The sequence below is a fragment of the Lissotriton helveticus genome, chromosome 6 (genome assembly GCF_964261635.1).
Source record: "Lissotriton helveticus chromosome 6, aLisHel1.1, whole genome shotgun sequence".
Taxonomy (NCBI): Eukaryota; Metazoa; Chordata; class Amphibia; order Caudata; family Salamandridae; genus Lissotriton; species Lissotriton helveticus.
In genome coordinates this window covers 2,105,382,892-2,105,401,164 of record NC_136067.1, presented here as the reverse complement: position 1 = coordinate 2,105,401,164, position 18,273 = coordinate 2,105,382,892, and positions in this window count along the sequence as shown.

The following is an 18,273-nucleotide window of genomic DNA, read 5'->3' as shown; positions in this document are numbered from 1 at the left end:
CCGCGACCAACATCATCTGTCACTTTCCGATGCGCACTACATTTGATTATTGCCACCTGCTTAGGCAATGTAAGTGCATCCAAAAGGTCATTCACAAGTTGTCCATGCTGAATCTTCGTGCCATGCGACGTCAAAAATCCTCTTTCTCTCGACAATCGCCCAAAACTATGTGAATGAATGAATGAATGAAATGAATGAAATGTAATTTATTAACGCGCTGCTATGCCCAGTGGGCGTCAAGCCGCCTAACTCAAAAAATTAGCTGCGGGCAGACAGAGACACGAGCTCACTGATAGGCTTTGGAAAAACACCAAGTTTTCAGAGCTTTCTTGAAAAGATCAAGTGAGGGCTGTAATTTGATCTCCAAGGGAAGAGTGTTCCAAAGTTGAGGTGCAAGGATGGAGAAGGCCTTGCTCCCCCATCTTGCCATCTTAGCGCGTGGGACTACCAGTTGATTAAGCTCTAACGAGCGAAGACATCTGGTTGGAACATACCTAGAGAGCAAAGAACCCAAGGCATCAATCGGGCCTGCCCTCAGGGCGCTGTAGGTAAGACAGAGAAGTTTAAAAGAGACTCTGAAAGGGATGGGCAACCAATGGAGACTCTTCCTTGCCGAGGTCGCAGAGGACATCCACGGCAGGGCCAGAACGAAGCGCGCCGCGGCATTTTGCACAACCTGCAGGCGTTGAAGAAGGCCCTTGTTGGCCCCGGCATAGAGAGAATTACAATAATCCAGCCTTGAGCCAACAAGGGCGATCACAACCTGTTTTCGTGCCTGTGGGGAAAGATAGTACGCGATTCTTTTCAGAATCCTGATAACACCCCAACAGGTGGCCACTGTCCTATTCACCTGCAATTCCATGGAGAGCCGGGTGTCAAAAATGACGCCAAGGTTCCTAGCAGATTGTGTGGGTGTGGGGCAGATGCCTAAAGATGAAGGCCACCACTCACCTGACCACATTTCCTGGTCTCTGCCGAAGACCAGGACCTCCGTTTTGTCACCGTTCAACTTTAATGAGTTGAGAATCATCCAGTCTGCAACAAGTTGCATACAGGACTTAAAGTTGGACGCGGTGACATTCACGGAGTGAGTCAGGGACACCATAATCTGCGTGTCGTCGGCGTACGACACTACCTCCATCCCCTGAGATCTTACAAGTCTTGCAAGGGGGGCCACGTAGATATTGAACAGGGTCGGACTCAATGCCGACCCCTGTGGCACCCCACATTGCAACGACTTGACAGGGGAGAGGTGATCCCCAAGCATCACTCGTTGCTCTCGCTGATGTAGAAAGGAATTCAGGAGACTCAGGGCCGGTCCTGCTACCCCTGCCTCCCTTAACCTAGATGTTAAAGTAACGGGAGACAGGGTATCAAATGCTGCTGTAAGATCCAGCAGCACTAGCACGGTAGTCTGTCCAAGATCGACTTTCCGACGGATGTTATCTGCGACCTTCGTCAGTGCAGACTCAGTGCTATGTAGCTTTCTAAAGCCATGTTGGGACCCATCCAAGAATCCTGATACATCCAGGAAGTTGGAGAGATGACAATTCAGATGGGCCTCCAACATCTTAGCAGGAGCCGGCAAAAGGGATATAGGCCTAAAGTTCTTCAATAGACCAGGGTCAAGGGTGGGCTTTTTAAGGCGTGGTTTTACAATGGCCCTCTTCCATGCCACCGGGAAGATACCTTGCTCCAGAGCTCCATTCATAATTTCCAACATTGGAGGAAGAATAATGTCCCTACAGTCCTTTAGTATTCTCAAAGGAACCGGGTCCAGAGGAGAAGCAGATTTCGTTTTGTCTAACAGGAGGTTGAGACCCCCCAATGAGAGCAAGGGAAATTGGTTCAGGACTTGGGGAGAAGTCACATCCCAGGATTCCAGATGTTTAACTCGGGAGAGGTCTTCTTCACTAAGAGTATTCCTCTGTGATTGAAGAGCCACATAGATGTCATCTATGTGCCACACCAAAAGCATACTGGCTGTCGGTAAACACATTCACACGCTTTCCTCTAGACAACACACACGCTCTCGTCAAGGCAATCAATTCAGCCGCCTGGGCCGAATTCTGACTCAACCTCGCAGTTTCCACAACCGTCCTCAACGTCACCACAGCGTATGCAGTCGTCACATCACCATTCGGTAACTACAAACAGGAACCATTAACATACAAAGTACCATCGGGGTCTACCAATGGAGTATCTTTTAGGTCAATACAACCCTTTGTTTCTTCTTCGGTTTTCAGATAACAGTCATGTGGTGCTACATCACTTGACTCCGTGTTAATCGGCAACAATGTTGCTGGATTCAACACATTACACCGTTTTATCCGTATGTGACTAGCCAGTAACGTCAACTCATACCCAGACAACCTTGCGCTCGTCAAATGTTGAGTTTTCGTTCGGTTCAAAAGAGTGTCAACTGCATGCGGAACCATCACCGTGAGCATATTATCCATGACCAGACCTGCGGACTGTCGAATGGACGCCGCAGCTGCCGCTGTTGCTCTTAAACAACTCGGCAAGGCTCTAGCTGCTGGATCTAAGGTCGAAGAAAAATATGCGCATGGACGCTGTTTGTCGCCAAATGGTTGTGTCAGGACACTCAACGCACAACCATCTCTCTCGTGGACGTATAGTGTAAACGGCTTATCGTAATCAGGAGTACCTAACACAGGAGCCGAACACAACGCATCACGTAATTCAGAAAAACCTTTCTGACATTCTTCAGTCCATGGCAAAGGAGATGAAACATCCTTACACGTAAGAGCTATCAATGGTTTCGCCAACAATGAAAAATTTGGAATCCATTGTCTGCAGTATGACGTGATACCTAGAAAGGCACGTACATCTCTCTGAGTTTTTGGCACAGTCACTCGGGCAATCGCTGCAATTCTCTCTGGGGTCAACCTTCTCCCATCCTTTGACAATAAATGACCTAAGTAGGTTACTTCTTGACAACAATATTGCAGCTTAGAAGGTGACACCTTGTGATGTAAGTCGTGTAGATATTGCAACAACGATACTGTAGCCGTCTTGCAAATAGCCTCTGTATCAGCTGCCACTAATAGGTCGTCAACGTATTGAACTAAAGCTGCGCCTGGCGGTAACACAAATGCGTCAAGTTGACTTTTAAGGGCTTGGCTATAGATCGAAGGGCTCTCACAGTAGCCTTGGGGTGCGCGTTTTAATCTGAAACTGTGACCACCTAGTGAGAATCCGAATAGGTCTCTGCTTTCCTCAGCAATCGGAATACTAAAGAAAGCATTCTTTAGATCTATTACCGTAAACCAGGAGGCAGAAGCCGGTATTAAGGTCAACAAAGCCGTGATGTCAGGCACCACTGGAAACTGGGGAACCACGATTTTATTTACTTCTCTTAAATCAATTACAAAGCGATACACAGGAGGTTTAGTTGGGTCTGTGCGTTTCAAAATTGGTAACACAGGACTATTACACACATTTCCCCGAGTTTCTTCAATGACATCCTTTTTGATCAGGTCATTAATGATCGCTAATAGTGCTCGTTCACCCTCAAAGGAGATACGATACTGTGGTATACGTGGCAAACGCACATTTGGTTTCAACTGAATTACGTAAGGTGGGATGTCCAACAGGCCTACATCATTGGGACCTGTAGCCCATAACGATGCAGGAAGGGAACTCAATTCCGGTGGGAACTTATCGATGGATAAGTACATAGGAGAGATTACTCTCCGACCTAATGTAAGCTCCACTCCCGCAGGAGAGCAATACAAAGTCGCATATAACCGTTTTAACAAATCCAAGCCCAAAAGATTCTCACCACATCCAGTAGATAGAATCAATGGAGCCTCCAGCTCACGAGGACCAATCGTAAGGGACAAAGGACTAGAGACAGGATTGCTAACCGGGGCGCCAGAGAATCCAACGGAAACATTTGTTAAGCCAGACAAAGGTGCGCCAGGGAGTTTCGAATGCATGATGGAACTTTTCGTCGCACCAGTGTCTAACAGAAAAGGCTCAACTACGCCAGATGTAACAACTGCGACGTAAGGCCCACTCTGATCAACCGGAACTGATACTACTCCCTCTCTCTGTCGGTGGCTGTCCTAGTAACGGTCATTTGTAACAGTTTCATGCTCATCGTAATAATCGTCCGCATAATATTGTGCAGATTTATCGGACCTCACATTTCGCTGGTCAAAATAATTATTCGCATCTGATGACGTATTAGGCCGCTCATTCTGATTTTGAGTGGTACTGCGGCCTCTACCTCGAGAAGCTTGTTGGGGACCACCACGACCTCCTCGCGTCGACACACCATTGAGTCGGTCACGCAACGCCGGACAATCATATTTTATGTGACCCTCTCTTCTACAATATGCACACTGATTATACCCAAGCATAGATCTATAGTCAGAGGAGTCAGAACGTGGTTGCATTCTGGAGGATTGCAATTGGGGTCGATATTGCTGTTGCGAATCATTTTGATTTGCACGTGGAGGATAAGCTTGCTGTAACAGGACCTTCGTCTTAAGCTCCTTCGTTTTCTTGTCTGAACGATCACTTTCTTCCTTTTCCCTATTCTCATAATATTGAGCAGTCGCTAGTATTTGAGCAGTAGTGGAAACAGCCCAGGCACTTTCTGAATTCTTCAATTTGTTGCACAGTTCAGGCAACAAATTTAATACGAATTTATCGACAAATAACCGTTGGCCTCCCTCAGTGCCCATATCCTGACCGCTATGATCGACAAATGCCTCTTCAAATCTAGTAAAGAAATCGGAGACACTCTCGTCCTTCTTTTGCTTACAAGCCGATAATTTATCCCAGTTTACCCTCAGCGCTGGCATAAGCGTTTTCATGAGCGTAATGATTTTCTGGGGCAGATCCGCAATTAGCTGTTCAGGCTTAGCTCCACCAACTTGTCGGCCATCAGCCGCTATTAGTGCAGCCCAATCACCGCCTAACTCATTCTGATGATTTTGCTGGCGAATTTTCGCCCAAACTGGTTGTGGTACAACATTACCGAACAACATGTCGATGTCGGCAAGATTCATAGTAGTAGCATCTACCAATTGGGACAATTCCTTGTAATAACCCGCCGGATTCTTGCGTGGATCAGGCAAGGACTGCTTGACCTGCAAGACTTCTGATCGCTTCCATGGGAGGTGTATCCAAACTCTTTGGAAACGTGCCGGAACTACAGGATTAGCTGCAGGATCCCCTGGTATGTATACGGGCGGAACCTCTCTCATAGGATACTGACCAGGAATCGCTTTCCAATTATCGAAGTCGTCATCAAACGACACTCGAAAAGGCACTGTGGATCTAAAGGCTAACAGTTTCTCTAAAGCACGTCGTACTTCTCCACCAACTATTATACCGTTCGAAAATTGACTCTGAAGTTCAATCATATCGGGCGGTACATTATCTAACTCCTCGTTATACCATTGTTCTCTCAAACAGTTACACATTTCTTCGAACACGAATCTCTGCTTAGGCTCATTAAACTGAGAAAACGTCTCGACAACCACACGTGGAGGGTAGTTAGCAGGTTGTCTTATCCATCTACGAGCCATAGTCGCTAACGTTGCACTCTCCCTACCACTAGGGATTTGACTTCGTCTTTGGGGAGTTTCAGAAACACTGGAAGGTAGTATTGATCCGGCAAGTGGAGAATAGAGCGTAGCAACTGTATTAGGAATACGGGTACGAACGGAAGGAGAAGAAGGGTAAAGAGCAGGAGCAACAATATTAGACGTGAACGTAGGAACAGCAGGAACAGTCAAGGTAGCTGTAGTAGCAGAAACTGGAGGTTGAGGAGGTGCAGGCAAAGGAGCAGTAGGAATAGACGTAGTTGGAGGGACAAACACAGGACCAGCAACGGGCTGAGCAACAGCCGCTGGAATAACGGGAGGGACAACAGGAGGAACTACCGGAGCCGTAGTATTCTGTGCATAAGGAGGTGGTGATTTCATTAAGTATACTAATAACGGATCCTCTGTTGAGTCTTCGTTCTTCTTATCTATACTCGATAAAACCGGATAACATTTCTCCACTTTCATGTGATGTAATCTAGTAGAAACTTCTAACTCTTTTTCTACTCTATCTCGTTGACATTGCTGAACAGCTTGCATTATCGGAACCATACCTTCTCTCCTATTTCTCTTAAGGAGTTTGATTTCCTTCTGCTTGGCCTCTTTACGCCATAACCGAAAAGAATCAAACATAGCTGGCTTAGCTTTCTTTTTAAACATTTTAGCTTCTAGATTATCTAAAATCTCAATATCGAAACTTCCATGTGGTGGCCAACTAAGGACGCCATCTTTTCTCGTGTAACGGATCCAACAGTCATTATAGATAATAGGACCCACACCATGTCGACTATAGAGCTCATATATCGGAGTTCCAACTGGAGGTATCGGACACGAGTCCTCCAACCGGGAATCCTTGTTGCAACATTTAAAGAAACCAAGAAAAACACTATGGCTAGGCATCGTGCTCACTAACCTAGTATCAAACTTCAAGGGTTACCGAAGTACTAAATCTTCGTGAAAAACAAAACCCTCGGTTTTTGGCAATTGCAACTGTCAAATAACAACTAAGGACCAACAACTAAGAACCACAAATGCAATGGAACCATGCAAACAACGAAGCACCAAAAACAACCACAAATGCAATAGAATCTTGCATACAACTAAGCACCAACAACTAAGGACTGGGAGCGACCCACAAAATACTTAACTGAGAGCACAATGGCATCACCAGGAAGGCCCGTCTATCGTCTCGCTGTACGAAAGGACTACGCCAGGCGCCGGAAACAGGTCGACAGTCAGGGCATCGGTCCGTCGCAGCCGTCAGGAGGCGGGAATCTTCGCGGGAAAAATCTTCGGACCACTTATTTCGACAACAGGATCGATGAAGCGGGGTGCACCTTCCCTCGGAGATTTCACACGAAGTTCCTCACAATCGTCAGGCTTTGGACCGGTACCGCTGATGTCGCCCCACATTGGGCGCCAACTGAAGGACTGGACTTTTAACCGAACCAGCGGTGCCAGGGAACAACACCTATAACCTTCATGGGATACCTGTTCGGCGCACAAATGACAGAGACACGGGACACTTCCTTCGGCGTCAAAGATCAGCGTTTTATTACTGCAGGGATACAGAAGTCACAAGAAGTACAACAGCGTGTAGGTTCTCTGAGTCTGCTTCGAATTGCATATGTGAGTCTCTCTCTTTTATACCCAATTTTGTCATTGCACAACATGTGAACAAAAGGTTACAACCCAGTTCCCACAGTAAACTCCAAAAGGGTCGCTTTCATGTTTTCAGAACCCCGGAACATAATTACAGTAACATCACCAGTTCCCAACTGTAAAAGCACATCTTCCCACCGTTAGGTACATTCCACTTGAGTTGTAAATAAGCAAGAGAAAGAGACAAGAACAGCTGCAAGAAAGTCAGACAACAGGGAAGAGAGAGTGTGAGGATAATATTGGATGCGTGATCGTAGGATCAAAGGGCTTGATCCCAGCACGTGCGAGGCTGAAACAATAGACCGGCACGACAAAATTACCTTCGAGCGGAGGCAGCTGCCTTTGCAGTGTCCTCCCCCTCGTCATAAAAGGCACATGAAAGGAATATGCTTCTTCCGTAAAGCTTGGGAACTAGAAGGTCATGAGGCGGACAGTTGCCTGTTCGCTGACTACGTGAGGGCAAGAAACAAAATGGATGTCGTATCAAAAATGGAACCCGAGGTTTCAGATGAAGAAACCTGTAAATGAGACGAACTCTTCTGAGTAGCATAGCGAAAACGCGTACACTTACTAAACTCGTCATTTACGGTTCATAGATACCATACTCGTCCATATTCGGCGATGCCCAAAACGTCGTAACGATTCTCACGGAACCTCAGGGGGGGACACCGGCAATGTGTCCCGACGCCCCCCTCTCTTCACAGGGACAACCCCGAGCCCTCACATTACCGGGCTCCGGGTTCTGCTTCCAGCACGGCGGCGGGGCTCCCTCACTCACCCGGTCCTCTTCAAACTGGCAGGCAGGGAAAGTTTCTCTTGGGGCGCGGGGCTCTCTCTCCTGGGCCGTGCTGTGATTGGGTGGCCCGCGCAGCTTCCGGGTCGCCCTTAAGCCCCGCCCATGTCACCAGAGGCTGTCTGACTTCCTTGCGAGCCAGGCTGCGGTGGTGATCTTCAAGGTGCAGAAATGAGGGGTAGGCTCCCTCGATAGCCAAAAGGAACAGCGGGGTGAGCACTCGCTTAAATAAATAATACAACGGGGTGGGCACCCGTATTTAATAACAAAAGTGAAACAAAGGACAAAAATGGGCAAAATATGCGGCAGGCAGTGCGGGGTGGGCACCCGAGCCGCAAGTTAGCAAAAGAGGGATCCCCCTTGCTGGGGAATCCCTCGAGGATGGCGATGGCAGCTCAGGGTTGCTGGTTAAAACCACAGCGCTCTCCAGTGGGTGAAGATTCAGCGCTCCCCAGGCGCTGCGAGGCCCACAGTCCCAGGAAAGTCCTTTAGAAAAGTAGGAAGGGGGCAAGGCTGGGCCCAGGATCCAGCTCACAGGGCCCTCCAGGTAGGGAGGCAGTCCCTAGTGGCGGTATCCTCCTGGTGCCCAGCAGCAGCAGGCCCCCCTCTTCAGGTCAGGAACAGATAGAGAACCTTTTGCAAGGGGACACAGCCCCTTTTTATACAGTAAATCCCTTTGTCTACAAGGGTGCAGGCAAGGGGCGAACCAGATACACTTTGTTTTGCTCAGCCCCTCTGCCTATTCACAGGATGGGTAGGGTCATCAGTCGCACCACAGGGGGCGGAGCCAGAATTGTGTGGGGGAAAGCACATCCCTATTCAGGTCCCAGGTGCACTCCTCCCCGGCCATCAACATGCAGATCTCCAATTCACCACTGGGGCAGACCCATCCTGACTCCTGGAGCCTGGCACACCAACCAGCTCCAGCCAATCACACGCCAGCACATTCCCTGCACAGTCAATCAATCAATCAATCAATCAATCAAGGAATTTGTAAAGCGCAATACTTACCCGCTAGGGTCTCAAGGTGCTGGGTGGGGAGGGTGGGAGCTGCAGCTAGTGGTCGAAGCAGTCTTCTGAATGCCGGGAGGTCTGTGGTCTGTCGTAGGAGGAGGGGGAGGGCGTTCCAGGTCTTGGCGGCGCGGTGGGAGAAGGATCTGCCCCCGGAGGTGGTTTTGTGATTGCGTGGGACGGCGGCCAGGGAAAGGTCGGCAGGGCGGAGTATCCTGTTGGGTACGTAGAAGGAGAGTCTGCTGTTGAGATAGGCTGGGCCGGTCTTGTGGAGTGCTTTGTGTGCGTGGATCATGAGTTTGAAAGTGATTCTTTTGTCGACGGGGAGCCAGTGTAGGTCTCTCAGGTGAGGGGTGGTGTGGTCTCTGCGTGGAACATCTAGGACCAGGCGTGCGGACGCGTTCTGGATTCTTTGGAGGCTGCTGATGAGTTTGGACGGGGCTCCGGCGTAGAGGGCGTTTCCGTAGTTGAGTCGGCTGCTGATGAGGGCGTGGGTGACTGTTTTCCGTGTGTTTGTCGGGATCCATCTGTAGATCTTGCAGAGCATGCGGAGGGTGTGGAAGCATGAGGAGGAGACTGCGTTGACTTGGTTGGTCATGCTGAGCGTAGAGTCGAGGATGACCCCTTGCTTACGTGCTTGGTTGGTCGGTGCTGGGGGGGTTCCCAGGGATGGAGGCCACCAGGAGTCGTCCCATGCCGAGGGGTTGGGCCCGAGGATGAGGATCTCCTACTTGTCCGTGTTTAGCTTGAGCCTGCTTGCCTCCATCCAGTCATCGACGGCCTTCATACCCTGGTGCAGGTTGGATTTGGGGATGAGGGGGTCCTTCGTGAGGGAGAGGATCAGCTGGGTGTCGTCGGTGTAGGAGATTATGTTGAGGTTGTGTAGTCTGGTGATGCGAGCGAGGGGAGCCATGTAGACATTGAACAGCGTCGGGCTGAGGGACGATCCCTGCGGTACGCCACAGATGGTTTTGGTGGTACTACCGGATTGGAACGGGGGAGGAGGACTCTCTGGGTTCTGTCGGTGAGGAAGGAGGTGGTCCAATCCAGGGCTTTGTCTCGGATCCCTGCGTCGAAGAGGCTTGTGCGCAGTGTGTGGTGGCAGGCGGTGTAGAAGGCGGCGGAGAGGTCCAAGAGCAGAGGGCTGTTGTCTCACCGTTGTCGAGGAGGATTCTGATGTTGTCTGTGGTGGCAATGAGGGCGGTCTCGGTGCTGTGGTTGCTGCGGAATCCTGACTGGGAGAGGTCCAGGATGCTGTTGTCTTCTAGGTAGCGGGTGAGCTGGGTGTTGACGGTCTTTTCGATGACTTTTGCTGGGAACGGGAGCAGGGAGATGGGCCGGAAGTTCTTGAGGTCGCTCGGGTCCGCCTTGGGCTTCTTTAGTAGGGCGTTGATCTCTGCATGCTTCCAGCTCTCAGGCAGGGTGGCGGTGTCGAAGGAGAGGTTGATGAGTTTACTCAGGTGGGGTGCGATGACGCTGTTGGCTTTGTTGGCGATGTGGTGGGGGAGAGGGTCCGAAGGAGAGCCTGAGTGGATGGTGCTCATGTTCTTGATTATGCACAGGCACACCAACTTCTAGAAGTGGCACTTCCACACTAGACACATTCACGCCGCACACATCATCGCGCAGCATTTAATCACACGGGTACGCACATACCAACCTCGATACTGCACTCCCCACATATCAGGAACTAACATGGACACATACATTCCCTCATGCATTGCTATGGGAGGGCAGGCCAACCTCACTACACGCACGCACTTTACCCTGGGACACAGTGGTAAAGTGCGCAGAAACCAAAAACCACTACCACCAAGTCACAATTGAAAAGCAAAAAGTTTAGGGGTGAACCTGCCAGAAGGGCCAAGTCCAACAGACCTCATGGTGGAGAGGGGCAGAGGGTGATCTGGGGAGCAGGTGGGGCGGTGCAGATGTAAAGCTGCGTGTGACCTCAGGGTGGAGAGTGTATCCTGGGGAGCAGGTGGGGGCGGTGCAGAGGTAAAGCTGTGTGTGACCTCAGGGTGGAGAGGGGCAGAGGGTGATCTGGGGATCAGGCGGGCGGTATAGAGGTAAAGCTGTGTGTGACCTCAGGGTGAAGAAGGTGATCTGGGGAGCAGGTGGGGGCGGTGCAGAGGTAAAGCTGTGTGTTACCTCAGGGTGGATAGGGGCAGAGGGTGATCTGGGGAGCAGGATGGGCGGTGCAGAGGTAAAGCTGTGTGTGATCTCAGGGTGCAGAGTTGCAGAAGGGGATCTGGGGAGCAGGAAGGGTGGTGCAGAGGTAAAGCTGTGTATGACCTCAGGGTGCAAAGGGGCAGAGGGTGATCTGGGGAGCAGGTGGGGGCAGTGCAGAGGTAAAGTTGTGTGTTAACTCAGGGTAATAGACCTGAAAATACCCTGTGAAGGAGGCCTATGTCTATCCTTCACATGGTACTTTGGCTGTTTTCTGATGACATGTGACCTCAAAAACACACAATGCTGTTACAGAGTGTGACTTTTGGAAACAGGAAGCGGTGCCACACACCCAATGACTAATATTTAGATCCCTCTTGGTTAATTTGTGCTTATTGTCACTGTTTGGTTAGCTTGCAGCTGTTGTTGATGCAACATGTTGTGACTGTAATAAACCTGTGCTCCACATTGAGGTGTGCCTTGTCTGTATACACACATCCAACATTTATTTGCATACTGTACCTGTGGCCTGATTTCCACTGTATCTGAAAATGTTTAGTGTTTGTGTATTGAAGTGTTTTTTTCAGTTTACAATAGTGGAGGCAATGAGTATGTATGCCATGTTATATTTGTGTTGTGTTGACCTTGTATGTCACATCACTATTACTCACAAGACTTTGTTTTAATTGCTGTACTTGTTTTCCTGCAAAGTATTTGTTTTTCAGGTCATCATCTCTACGTCACAAACATTGTTTAATTCACAACAGAGGCAAGTATTGTGTGAATATGATTTAATTACGATGCACGTGTAAAATAGTACAAGTAATTGATAGTGCTGTACCAAGTGATAGAAATCCAAAGTTCACAGAGGAGCTGTTAGTGGTAGTAGAAGAAATTTTCAGAGCCAGGTCCACAGTCATTTGAATAATTGATCCAACTTAGACCCTCCATCCCATGTGGAAGAGTTCAGTGACAGTCAACAAGGTGAACGCTTCACACACAATGGAGGGTATCAGGAGCAGGTTTTCACTTCCTGGGCATATGCATGGCCATCTGCCTTTCATTTCTCCTTCGGATGCCCCCTCTTCTTCTTTTGAGTGGACCCTCAGGTGCAGACTGCTGCGGTGCAGGGGACTCTCCGCCAGAGTTCTCATCCCTCCCTGTGACAGTTGCATATGTAGTGGCAACAGATGTAGTGGGCACACAGGGAGGTGTGGTCATTTTGTCAGCAATCTGGCGGAGGCATGTGAGTATGTCCCTTTGCACTGCAGTGAGGCCATCCATTTTATCCATTTTGAACTCCATCCTGGACATGTGGGTCTCCATTCTGGACATGTGTGAGTCCATTATGAACATGTGGGAGTCCATTTTGGCATAATGGGCAGCCTTCTGATTTTGCATGTCCTTGAGGAACCCAACTACCTGGCCAAAGTCTCCGTTGCAGTCTTGGTATGTATTTATAATTTTGTTTATAAAGTTTTATATAGCGCAAACATGATCCCGAGGGATATCCGAGCACTTCACAATTAGGGAGGGAAGATGATCAGGGATGTACAAGTGTCAAGTGCATAACAAACGAAACAATTACAAAGGGTGCATCAAAGAACATTACAAAGCTAATGCGTCCTAACTGCGGCTCATCTTGATCCGCAGCACCATCTTCAGGACATGACCTCACCCTGCGGACCCTTACACCACCACTACCACACGAGCAGGACCTGCCATTGCAGACACAGACAACACTGAGCCTCGTTCATTGTTCTGGTGTTGTTGTCTGCCAACTCGAGAGTGCCCTGTGTAGCTGTGCCGTTGGTGTTTTCTTGCCTTGGTCTGTCCGTGTTGGTAGTGGTAATCTGGGTGTTGGCAGCTGTTGTGGGAGTGGTTGCAGGGGCTGCTGAAGTTACAGCTGCTGGTGCTGCATGCTGATCCACACCAGAGAGTCCAGGTCGATCGTCGTCTTCCGAAGAGGACTGAGAGACATCCACACTGGAGAGCTCAGGGTCAACCAGTGTCTAGGACTGGGATTCTTTTTCTGGTCCTGCAGTGTCCCCAGCAGTCCCTGTGGGTAACAGAAAAACACAATGCATGTTGTGGTTTGCACAGGTCAACAGATCTCACACATTACATTTGCTATTGTACATCATGATGACTGTATGTACATTGCATTGCCCTCAGTTGTCACGCATAGAGGGCTATATTGGTTAAGAACACTGTAATTTATAATAGATTCGTTTTGCTGAGCAGGTAGAGCTTTGTGAATGAACAGCTCATGTATTGATTCTTTGACTGTACTTTGCCATTGACACTCAAGTTGCACCCTGTGTGTTGGACTTGGCCCTTCTGGCAGGTTCGCCCCTAAACTTTTTGCTTTAAATGGTGACCTGGTGATGGTGATTTTTGGGTTCTGCGCACTTTCACTGTGTCCCAGTGGAAAGTGCGTGTGCACTCTGAGTGCGTGGAGTAAGGTTGGCCTGCCCTCCAATAGGAATGCATGGGGAATGTATGTGTCCCTGGTAGTTCCTGATGCGTGGGGTGTACAGGCTTGAGTCTGGTATGTGTGGACTCGTGTGATTGAATGCTTCGCAATGATGAATGTGGCATGATTGTGTCGAGTGTGGAAGTGCCACTTCTAGACATGGCTGTGTGTGTGCTGCGAAGGTGCTGGCGTGTGATTGGCTGGAGCTGGCTGGGATGCCAGGCTCCAGGAAGTCTGGATGGGTCTGCCCAGGAGTGAGTGGGGAGATCAGCATGAGTGATGTGAGGGAGGGCTGCACCTGGTTCCTGAATGGGGCTGGGCTTTCCCCACACAATGCTGGCTCTGCCCTGTGGTGCGTCTAATGACCCTAGCCCTGCCAGTGAATGAAAGGGGTGGTTGAGCACATCAAGGGTGCTCCAAAACCAGCTGCGACTGGTTTCTCCCCCACCCTGCACCTACAGACAAAGGAATTTACAGTATAAGAAGGGGCTGTGTCCCCTTACAATTTGTTCTCTTCCAGGATCCTGAAGGGGCTGCTGCTGTTGCTGGGCAGGAGGACCGCCACTTGGACTGCCTCCCTGCCTGGAGGCCCAGTGAGCTGGCTCTGGGCCCAGCCTCTCCCCCCTGCCTACCTAGGAACTTTGCTGGAACCTTGTTGGGCTTATAGCGCCTGGGAGCGCTGTATTTGTCTTATAGCGCTTGGGAGCGCTGTGCCTTCACCCCAGCACTGGGAGCGCTTTACTTTCCCTTTTGCGGCTGCCCATGCCGATTTTAACGTCCCCTTGCAGGTGCCCACCCTGCCAGGGACCTTGCGCGGTTTTTGGCCAGATAGAGTGCCCACCTCGATTTATTGTTTATTTTTAACAAACCGGTGCCCACCCGGCATTTGCCTGAAGAAACGTTGCCAGGCCGCTGCCTAGTGCGACCCGGAAGTGCCCGGCTCCCTGCTCGGGGCCGTGCTGTCATTGGTGGCCACCCGAGGCAGGAAGCCAGGCAAAACAAGACAAGACGCCCGGACGAGGGCGGGACCGGCGAGTCTCCCTTCTGCTTCCCCCGGTCTGGGGATGCCTAGGAGTGCCTCAGGAGCAGGCCCCGTAAGTCCCGCCCCCCCACAGGACAAGAGAGAGGAGCAGCGCGAAACCCGCAAGGAGCCCCCGCCAGAGCAGCCCGGTAAGTGAGAAGGGCTAGGGGAGGCTCCGTGTGGCAGGGTGTCGCTGTCTTGAGCCTCTGAGAGGCTCACGCGGTATTTCAGCAGAGCCGTGAGAGGCTCCAACGTCGGGTCGCACTTGTTCTCGAGCCCCCAGAGGGGGGGCTCCACCGACGCCCGACCGGTTTCTTCTGAGCCCACGAGAGGCTCCAACAACGGGGGCATTGTGTGAATGAGGCCTGAGAGGCTCGGGCCATTGCTTAAGTTCGGAGCCCTGAGAGGCTCAAAGGCATTGTGTGAAGAGCCCCGAGAGGCTCAGGGGGCATACCTTGGTGTTCGAGCCCACGAGCGGGGCGCCTACGTTGGAGGGAGCATTAGTTGCTTTGAGTCTCCCGCGAGGGACTCCAGCTCAGGGGACATTATTGTTTAGAGCCATAGGGCTCTTGGCGGGATTATAACTTTGAGTCCCCAGAGAGGGGGACTCCAGCAAAGGCGGCATTTTACTTGTTCGAGCCACGAGGCTCTGGGGGCAGGTTTCTTCCACTTTTGAGCAGCCCCAGTTGGCAGTGGCCCACTCCAGCGACCCTGGGGGCACTTTCTTCAGAGCCCGAGAGGCTTGTAAGGGCACATTTGTTTTAAGAGCCTGCGAGGCTCAGACCCGGCCGCAGTTATTCTTCGAGCCCCATAAGGCTCACGGTGCCCTTTGTTCTTCGAGCCCAGAGAGGCTCCAGACACAGTTGTTTTGCGAGCCCACAGAGGCTCGAGGTGCCATTGCTTTGCAGAGCCCAGCGAGGCTCTTGAGAGACAGTCAGTTGGGCAGAGCCTGCTAGGCTCCAGCGTTGGCCCCAGCCTTGTCTCACACAGCTGCCCAGCACTTCGTGGGCAGCTGCCACGTTTAGACCCCCCTGACACTGGGACACAGGGCGTCCTAGCCCCAACAAGTCCAGAGGGCCTAGGGACAGTCACAGGTGGTGACTTATGTGAGTTGGCGCAATTGTGTTCTTTGATACACCTCTGAATGTTTGTAGGCATCATGTGTTTTTCTTCCCTGCATCTCTGAATGTGTTGTTTATGCATGATGTGCCTTGTCCCTTACACCTCTGAATGTATGTTATGCATCATGTGTCATGTGCTTATACCCCTACAGGTATTGTGATACTTAGGGGGTTGTTTTCTTGCTTGTACAGGTGGTGCTAGTCCTGGTTACCTGCATGACCTGGTCCTAAGGTGGTTAGGGTTGTGTAGGTAGTACTTACCAGTTACCAGTAGTTACTGGTTGTGTGCTAAAGTGATTTATACAGTGCTAAAGTGATTTATACAATTCCATGTTCTAAGTGCTAAATCTACCCAGTGCTAAGGTCTAAAAGTGCTGATTCCTGACAGTGTCTTGTACATATCCCCTGTAAATTCTGCCCGTGCCTGTTGGCACATTGTAAAGTGTGTGTTATTATCTAATGTGTTTGAGTATAATACAAAGGCTATTTTTATATATAACCTTGTGTGGAGTTTCCTTTGAGGTGGGCCTTGGGTGTTGTTGCTGGGGTGCGTGCGCAAATACTTAACTCACATAGCCTCCAAATGTAGCCTTTCTTCTAGAGCCACGTTAACTAGAGGGTGAGCAGGGGTTATCTTGGCGTGTAACTCCCTTGCCCTGACTTAGGAGTGGTGGTCTCTGACTGACTTTGGCGCAAGCCCCGGCCAGCCAGGGATCCCATTTCTAACACTGTGCCTCACACAGGTGTGTTTTTCTTTACCACATTTGTGCTTTTATAATGACATGCGTGCACTTCCTGTTACGATGTGTTGCAAGATTTGTGCATGTGTGCAGGCATTTGTGCATGTCTTTTTGAGTCACATTGGTGTGTCTAACAACATAGTCACAGTCCTGTATGTATGTGAGCATTTCAGATCTGTTTTGTTATGTGTTCCTAGTTCTCATCGCATTGCACACATGTGATTGTGTTTCTGTAGCAAATGGTGTTGCTTTGTGTGTGATAACGTCATTTATATTGTCTTTGTCCTCCATGGACAGATGAGGTAACCAAGGCTGCTTTCTTGCTTTTCCATGCTCATAACTGAGGTCCAGAAGATTGTGTGCTTGGGTTATGCTGCTGTAAGTTGAACCCCTCCTCCCACCCAGTCCAGATTACTCATTGTGTTGAAAGTGTCAATGACCGTGAGGGGAGTGTAGTGCCAAGGATGCTGACAACGCTGTATGATGTAGGAGTTGAATGCAGCTCACATCAGCTCTTTGTGTAAATGACACCATGCAACAGTGCCAGCTATCTTTCTGGGGCCATTCCGTTCACTGTCAGTTATCCCTTGTCAATGATGTATATGGTGATTTGTGTGTGTGTGTATTGATGTGTGTTATGTCTGTATCTCACCACTTGTCCTGTACTCCACACACCTTCACAGCCAGCCAAGGGGGCACCCCTGGGACAATGTATCCCTAGACAGCGAGTGGAGATGTACAGTTACGATGGCCGAGAGTGTGAACATGTGTGAGATGACCAGTGCCTAGGTGTGACTTGTGGCCAATTCATACATAAGGCCCATGTGTCTGCCTTCTTGCCGGTACATTTACTTTCATTGACATGGACTGACTAGTCCCAAGAGTGATATTTGTTCTGGATGGGAAGGTGTGTGTAGGGCGGGCCTTGATAGTAGTTGAAGTAATTGAGGAACCTACTCCTCCCCCACTGTCCAGATAAGGCCCCATGAACCATGCTTCCATTATAGGGAGTCAAGGTTTACGTTCAAGATGTCTGACTGTGATGTCCTGGTGTTTGTTTGAGCACTACTCCCAGCAGGGCCTTGTGCCAAGGTCAGCCATCTTGGCAGTACTTTTCCACTCCCTGTGAGCTGAGCATGGTTAAAGATGTGATTGCTCGGCCATGTGGGAAGAGGACTGTTGGCTGTGACTACTGCTCCCATCATGCTTTTGGCTACACCCACCTTCCCAGGAGTCCCAACCTTCCTTCTTGTGACTCTGCTTCCCTGTGAGTTAATGAAACAGTGCTGGCAAGATGTCTGAGAATGGTGTCCTGGTGTTTGTTAGAGCACTACTCCCAACAGGGCTTTGTGCTCCCCACACCAGAGGCCCAGTGTCAGCCATCTTGGCAGTACTTTTCCACTCCCTATTAGCTGAGCATTGTTCAATGTCTGATTGTCGGGCCATGTTGAAGGAGGACTGTTGACTGTGACTATGACTCTCATAATGCTTTTGGCTACACCCACCTTCCCAGCAATCCAAACCTTCCTTCCTGTGACTCAGCTCCCCTGTGAGTGAGTGTGACAGTGCTGACAAAATGGCTGCCAGTGGTGGTTGGTGTTTTGAGGCCAAATCCTTGCTGTGTGTGTTAGCAAGTTTGTAGATGTTATGAAATATTTACATATCACTCTGAGATTGCTGGTATTTTGTTTCTGTGAG